The following is an 8,850-nucleotide window of genomic DNA, read 5'->3' as shown; positions in this document are numbered from 1 at the left end:
GCAGCAGGAGGTTAAAAACAGCCTGAGGTGACTCAGAGGACAGTGAGGTTACACACAGCAGCAGGAGGTTAAACACAGCCTGAGGTGACCCAGAGGACAGTGAGGTTACACACAGCAGCAGGAGGTTAAACACAGCCTGAGGTGACCCAGAGGACAGTGAGGTTACACACAGCAGCAGGAGGTTAAACACAGCCTGAGGTGACCCAGAGGACAGTGAGGTTACACACAGCAGCAGGAGGTTAAACACAGCCTGAGGTGACCCAGAGGACACTGAGGTTACACACAGCAGCAGGAGGTTAAACACAGCCTGAGGTGACCCAGAGGACAGTGAGGTTACACACAGCAGCAGGAGGTTAAAAACAGCCTGAGGTGACCCAGAGGACAGTGAGGTTACACACAGCAGCAGGAGGTTAAAAACAGCCTGAGGTGACCCAGAGGACAGTGAGGTTACACACAGCAGCAGGAGGTTAAACACAGCCTGAGGTGACCCAGAGGACAGTGAGGTTACACACAGCAGCAGGAGGTTAAAAACAGCCTGAGGTGACCCAGAGGACAGTGAGGTCACACACAGCAGCAGGAGGTTAAAAACAGCCTGAGGTGACCCAGAGGACAGTGAGGTTACACACAGCAGCAGGAGGTTAAAAACAGCCTGAGGTGACTCAGAGGACAGTGAGGTCACACACAGCAGCAGGAGGTTAAAAACAGCCTGAGGTGACCCAGAGGACAGTGAGGTTACACACAGCAGCAGGAGGTTAAAAACAGCCTGAGGTGACTCAGAGGACAGTGAGGTCACACACAGCAGCAGGAGGTTAAAAACAGCCTGAGGTGACCCAGAGGACAGTGAGGTTACACACAGCAGCAGGAGGTTAAACACAGCCTGAGGTGACCCAGAGGACAGTGAGGTCACACACAGCAGCAGGAGGTTAAAAACAGCCTGAGGTGACCCAGAGGACAGTGAGGTTACACACAGCAGCAGGAGGTTAAAAACAGCCTGAGGTGACTCAGAGGACAGTGAGGTCACACACAGCAGCAGGAGGTTAAAAACAGCCTGAGGTGACCCAGAGGACAGTGAGGTCACACACAGCAGCAGGAGGTTAAAAACAGCCTGAGGTGACCCAGAGGACAGTGAGGTTACACACAGCAGCAGGAGGTTAAAAACAGCCTGAGGTGACCCAGAGGACAGTGAGGTCACACACAGCAGCAGGAGGTTAAAAACAGCCTGAGGTGACCCAGAGGACAGTGAGGTTACACACAGCAGCAGGAGGTTAAAAACAGCCTGAGGTGACCCAGAGGACAGTGAGGTTACACACAGCAGCAGGAGGTTAAAAACAGCCTGAGGTGACCCAGAGGACAGTGAGGTTACACACAGCAGCAGGAGGTTAAAAACAGCCTGAGGTGACCCAGAGGACAGTGAGGTTACACACAGCAGCAGGAGGTTAAACACAGCCTGAGGTGACCCAGAGGACAGTGAGGTTACACACAGCAGCAGGAGGTTAAAAACAGCCTGAGGTGACCCAGAGGACAGTGAGGTTACACACAGCAGCAGGAGGTTAAAAACAGCCTGAGGTGACCCAGAGGACAGTGAGGTTACACACAGCAGCAGGAGGTTAAAAACAGCCTGAGGTGACCCAGAGGACAGTGAGGTTACACACAGCAGCAGGAGGTTAAAAACAGCCTGAGGTGACCCAGAGGACAGTGAGGTTACACACAGCAGCAGGAGGTTAAACACAGCCTGAGGTGACCCAGAGGACAGTGAGGTCACACACAGCAGCAGGAGGTTAAAAACAGCCTGAGGTGACCCAGAGGACAGTGAGGTTACACACAGCAGCAGGAGGTTAAACACAGCCTGAGGTGACCCAGAGGACAGTGAGGTTACACACAGCAGCAGGAGGTTAAAAACAGCCTGAGGTGACCCAGAGGACAGTGAGGTCACACACAGCAGCAGGAGGTTAAAAACAGCCTGAGGTGACCCAGAGGACAGTGAGGTTACACACAGCAGCAGGAGGTTAAAAACAGCCTGAGGTGACCCAGAGGACAGTGAGGTTACACACAGCAGCAGGAGGTTAAAAACAGCCTGAGGTGACCCAGAGGACAGTGAGGTTACACACAGCAGCAGGAGGTTAAACACAGCCTGAGGTGACTCAGAGGACAGTGAGGTTACACACAGCAGCAGGAGGTTAAAAACAGCCTGAGGTGACCCAGAGGACAGTGAGGTTACACACAGCAGCAGGAGGTTAAACACAGCCTGAGGTGACCCAGAGGACAGTGAGGTTACACACAGCAGCAGGAGGTTAAACACAGCCTGAGGTGACCCAGAGGACAGTGAGGTTACACACAGCAGCAGGAGGTTAAAAACAGCCTGAGGTGACCCAGAGGACAGTGAGGTTACACACAGCAGCAGGAGGTTAAAAACAGCCTGAGGTGACCCAGAGGACAGTGAGGTTACACACAGCAGCAGGAGGTTAAAAACAGCCTGAGGTGACCCAGAGGACAGTGAGGTTACACACAGCAGCAGGAGGTTAAACACAGCCTGAGGTGACCCAGAGGACAGTGAGGTTACACACAGCAGCAGGAGGTTAAAAACAGCCTGAGGTGACTCAGAGGACACTGAGGTTACACACAGCAGCAGGAGGTTAAAGGCCCGTTCACATTCAGAAGAACTATACAAATATAAATATCACCATAAAAAGATAAATCTCACTATAAAAAGATCTCCGTCGTAAAAACGCTCTCCGTAAACAGAGTGTCTGTGTTCACACTACAGCTATAACTATCAAACCGTCAGGAGGCGTGAGTGCTGATATACAGTTGAACAGCACACTGGGGCGTTTTACTGTAGGTCTATACTTTACAGCTGCTCGATTATAAACAGTTCATGTGTTGCTTAGCAATGGAATCCTGAGGAAACGCTAGTGTTTTTGGGCAGAACACTCTAGGGGTAGAAAACAGTTCAACTTTAGGAGAAGAGCAGGAAGAGGTGGGAATAAATAGATCCACAAACATGGCGTAGGAGAGGCTCACTATTCCCCATAGTGTTTTATCATATAGTGAACTATATGTAGTGTTTCATCATAATAGTGAACTATGTAGTGTTTATCATATAGTGAACTATATATAGTGTTTATCATATAGTGAACTATGTGTAGTGTTGATCATATATTGAACTATAGTGTTTATCATATAGTGAACTATATATGTAGTGTTTTATCATATATTGAACTATATGTAGTGTTTATCATATATTGAACTATATGTAGTGTTTATCATATATTGAACTATATGTAGTGTTTATCATATAGTGAACTATATGTAGTGTTTATCACAGTGAACTATATGTAGTGTTTATCATATAGTGAACTATATGTAGTGTTTATCATATAGTGAACTATATGTAGTGTTTATCATATAGTGAACTATATGTAGTGTTTATCACAGTGAACTATATGTAGTGTTTATCATATAGTGAACTATATGTAGTGTTTATCATATATTGAACTATATGTAGTGTTTATCATATATTGAACTATATGTAGTGTTTATCATATAGTGAACTATATGTAGTGTTTATCACAGTGAACTATATGTAGTGTTTATCATATATTGAACTATATGTAGTGTTTATCATATAGTGAACTATATGTAGTGTTTATCACAGTGAACTATATGTAGTGTTTATCATATAGTGAACTATATGTAGTGTTTATCACAGTGAACTATATGTAGTGTTTATCATATAGTGAACTATATGTAGTGTTTATCATATATTGAACTATATGTAGTGTTTATCATATAGTGAACTATATGTAGTGTTTATCACAGTGAACTATATGTAGTGTTTATCATATAGTGAACTATATGTAGTGTTTATCATAATAGTGAACTATATGTAGTGTTTATCACAGTGAACTATGTAGTGTTTATCACAGTGAACTATATGTAGTGTTTATCATATAGTGAACTATATGTAGTGTTTATCACAGTGAACTATGTAGTGTTTATCATATAGTGAACTATATGTAGTGTTTATCATATAGTGAACTATATGCAGTGTTGATCATATAGTGAACTATATGTAGTGTTGATCATATAGTGAACTACTGTATATGTAGTGTTTATCATATAGTGAACTATATGTAGTGTTTATCATATAGTGAACTATATGTAGTGTTTATCAACTATATGTAGTGTTTATCATATAGTGAACTATATATAGTGTTTAGCATATAGTGAACTATATATAGTGTTTATCATATAGTGAACTATATGTAGTGTTTTATCATAATAGTGAACTATATATAGTGTTTATCATATAGTGAACTATATGTAGTGTTTATCACAGTGAACTATATGTAGTGTTTATCATATAGTGAACTATATGTAGTGTTTATCACAGTGAACTATGTAGTGTTTATCATATAGTGAACTATATGTAGTGTTTATCATATAGTGAACTATATGTAGTGTTGATCATATAGTGAACTATATGTAGTGTTGATCATATAGTGAACTACTGTATATGTAGTGTTTATCATATAGTGAACTATATGTAGTGTTTATCATATAGTGAACTATATGTAGTGTTTATCAACTATATGTAGTGTTTATCATATAGTGAACTATATATAGTGTTTAGCATATAGTGAACTATATATAGTGTTTATCATATAGTGAACTATATGTAGTGTTTTATCATAATAGTGAACTATATATAGTGTTTATCATATAGTGAACTATATATGTAGTGTTTTATCATATATTGAACTATATGTAGTGTTTATCATACTTCCAAAAAAACTGTTAGAATATAATGAGAGATGTTCGCGAGAGTAACAAGCCCCTGCATGGCGTTCTCCGTGTTTATGGTCTGTTGCTAGGCAGAGCGAAACGGCGGAAGGCAGGCAGCTGCCGTAAACCGTTTCGTTTCACTTCCGGGTTTATCCGGCCCGCTGGTAGACAGATAGAGAGAGAGAGCCCCCTGGTGACGCGAGGTTAGTAGACAGACACAGACTCTATAATCATCAAGAGAGCAATCTCCGATTCACACGGCTTTGGTCTCAGCTACTATTATAGGCAAGATGTGATGCATCAATATTGTAATTATACTGTTTAAAGGATGGCTTTTCCGTGGGGAATATGAATATATATTAAATCTCACGCCCCTAAGGTTTTCGAATCCGTTGAAATTTTTGAAATTGGTTGTTTACAGCCAGAGATATCAAGCATCTCTCACATTATTTCCATGTCGCTCTGACGCAAAACGCATCAGAGCGACAGGGCCAGCCTTGCGGAAGTCGAGGACCTATGAACTACAATTGTTGTGAGCCATGGTCCCGCCTCTAGAGGTCCTCCACGCCCCTTCAGATGTCTTGAACAAAAGCAAAAGGCAGCCATCTTTTTCCACCACCTAGCCTGCTGTAGCTAGGTTAGCTTTCCATAGCTCCTTGCAAAGAGACCATATCTCGGGAACGGAAGCACTAACAGACACGGGACTGGCGGCATTGGAAAGCTCGTCAAATTTTACATCTAGTAGTAGGTGCGTTGAAGTAACGAAATCAACGCTGAGCAATGTGCCCGTTTTTACACATTATTACAGAAAATAGTTACAACATCAGATGCGCGTAACTCCTACAAAAATGCCTTAAAATGCATGAACTTTTTTTTATGAAGACATCTCCCGACATATATACTTCGGTTTAAATTTGGTGCAATTTGGAGGCAATTTTATTTTCTATTTTTTCTTCTTCTCATAGTGTATTATTGTCGAAGCCTTCTTCTTCTTCTTCTTTGAGTTTTATGGCGGTTGGCAAACATATATGTGCATTAGCGCCACCTACTGGAGTTTGATATCAGCCAAATGCCTGAGGGGTGGTGGGCATGGAAACGAAGGCCACGCGAGCCCAGTGCATTGTGGGAAATGTAGGATTTCGAGTCCCCGCACCCGCACCTCCCCCCCACCAGCCCCCCCCCCCCCCCCCCCCCACACACACACAGAGTGGATATCTGTTGATATCTTTGGCTGTGAAGAAGCAATTTCAAAAATTTCAACGGATTCGACAACCTTAGGGGCGTGAGATTTAATATATATTCATATTCCCCACGGGAAAGCCATCCTTTAATAACAATCGAAAATCTTGCTCGTAGCTGCTTTAAGCGTCAGTGTTCTCAGTTTAATGTAGCCTATGCAAAGGATTGTCTCATTTTAACATGCATTTCAGAAATATCACTCTTCATGATGTCAGCAATGGCCTTTGTGCCCTGGCAAGTGGCCTTGCGCCCTAAAAGAAATTGCGAATTGCAAAAAAAATTTGCAAATGGCCTTGCTCCTAAAATGACAGTCTCTTAAAACAGACGCGTTGGCTCCTGTACTTCCTGTAGTCTCTTAAAACAGACGCGTTGGCTCCTGTACTTCCTGGAGGGGAAAGCTGGTCAAACGCAAGGCGGGACATCCGCTCATTTCCCCAATCACCTGCCTCGTTTATGTTTACATGTGTCGTGATTGGTGAGAGTCTGCTCACTGCAGAACCAAAATCTCCAGCTCCTCTCCCAAACGCTATGACATGATGTATTTTCCTTCTTTATGGTTTCCTTGATCTGACCCAAACACATCTGATTATCACGCTTCCCACACACAGCGTCATGACACCATCATCGTCATCATCATCATCATCATCATCATCACCACCCGGCAATAGCAGAATAGCCAATAGCAGATGGCCAGTCCACCATCCTGCTTTTAAACCTGCAGTAGGCTTCTTCTTCTTCTTCTTCTTCCCATTATAAAGGCTGAAAAAAGCATAAGCATATAAAAGATCAATTAAACAGTAAACACCCTCTCCAGGGCCTGGGCGTGGCGCACTCCCTGAATGGGCGAGAATGGGCGTTTCGGCGTTAAATATCGGCGTAATGATATCTTCCCACCTGGCGTAAATTTAGCGCTTTGCGCTTTTGAAAAGCAGGCCTATTCAGTGCGCTGGTTGCGCGGAGCACTCCTCTGGCTCTCCTCTGTCACCCTTCTCTGTGTCACTCCCTCTCTCTTGCTCATATCAGTCTGACAGGCACAATACGACTCTCTCTCTCTCTGACTCCCTCGCTCAGACAGACACAACACGTCCCATAGAAAAAATAAGTTGTAAGTTCACTGCAATGTGAATGTCCCAGCATGCATTGTGCTTCTCCATTTCGCTACTAAATAGCAACCAAATGAGCCGAAAACCTATATTAAGGGAGGATCTAAATAATGTGTAATGGTAACACAACCTGCAATTGTAGAACATTTCAATATTGGACCAAATAAAACATCGAAATGAAAACACCACCCTATGTGAAACATATATGTCCTCCTGGGCCTATATACATGTATATCTCTTTTGTCGATTTAACGTGATTTAGATAAGTGACAGCGGAACGCGCTTCTACTGTCATCTGCTATACTGTGATGTCCGCTCCAATAACTTGGCCCTACTTCACATTTAGTTTTACAATAAAAACACATTTATGCAATGACTTTAGATAATGTAGGGTATATTTATGTGCATCATCCTTCCTGCAGCAGGCGAGAGAAAATGATATCTTTCTGGACAAACTTTCACCAATCTAATAGGCTATAGCTGATGCATTTAGAACATTCTTTTCACTTTGATATTGCTATAGTGTAGGGTATTTACATGCTTGCAGTATTTAAACTGCAGTTAGATTGGTTTGAGAAGCATAATAATATGGAATAATAGCCTATATATGGAGACAGACAGACTGGATGAAGGGAGGGGGGGGGGCAGAGCGCTTGGCTTTTGTCTGGTTTTGCTGGACCACTGGAATTGGAGCTTAAAAGGCAAGCGTGCGATTCGTTTATTGCACTTATCCAATGAGCATGACGGTGCATAATTTTTACGCTTAAAAGGTGTGGTTGTAATGCTTTAGGCTGCGTGGAGCGCCAACACCAAGATATCAAGTGCGCTGGTCCACGCCCACTGCGCCAGGCGCTCGGCCTAGAAACTACGCCGATGCAAAGATAGGGGCCTCAGAGACGTTGCATTCTTATTAGTGGATTCCAAACTGGGAATGGGGAAAGTGCTACCAGACACTAACAGACAAGCCTCATCAACTAGATATAGGTTGGTTCACTGTTGGGTTAGAGTCTATAGCACAACACTGAGTGACACAATAAAGTACAACCTGACATTATAATCTGTGATTCAAGCTGTAATGTACAAATAAAGCAACTGTTGGTTTGTTATTTTGAAAAACCCTTGTGACAAACCACTCGATACATACATTTGACTTGACCTGACATGAATAAAGACATCACAGCAAATGACTTGGCTGTGAGCTCCAAGCTGTATTTTCCGCGTGTGTCTCTGGTTCAAAAGTGTGCAGAACGAATAACACTATAATTGAATAAAGCCCAAGCAGTTAGAAAAATACAGCTTTGAGTTTCATGTCCTTTGGCATTAAGAGAGTGTTGTGCATATAAACAACTAGTGCTTTGTACTGAACTATGTCACAGGAATATGCCAAATTCATAGATTTTTTGTGACATTGTGGCAGTTATATAACAGTTCTTTTCTTTATGCTTTATGCTTAATGTCTATGTTTCTATGTCTATGTATGTCAAGATTAATTGCTGCAGTATAACTTAGTGCAGAACTAATGCAAGATAGCTGCAGGGGAGAATTCTGCACTCTGCACCTTGAACTCATGACCTTCTGTGGACAAATGGGCCATCAGCCTGGAATAGTTTCTGTTGGTCCTGTTGGATAAAGTCTGAGGATAATTAACCAATTAAGGGCAACTGGGATCTAAAGTGAATTAACCAATTAACGGCAACTGGGGTCTAAAATTAGTAAGAAACAT

The sequence above is a fragment of the Poromitra crassiceps genome, assembly GCF_964638095.1.
Source record: "Poromitra crassiceps genome assembly, chromosome: 6".
Lineage (NCBI taxonomy): Eukaryota > Metazoa > Chordata > Actinopteri > Beryciformes > Melamphaidae > Poromitra > Poromitra crassiceps.
Note: the sequence above shows the minus strand (reverse complement) of the source record.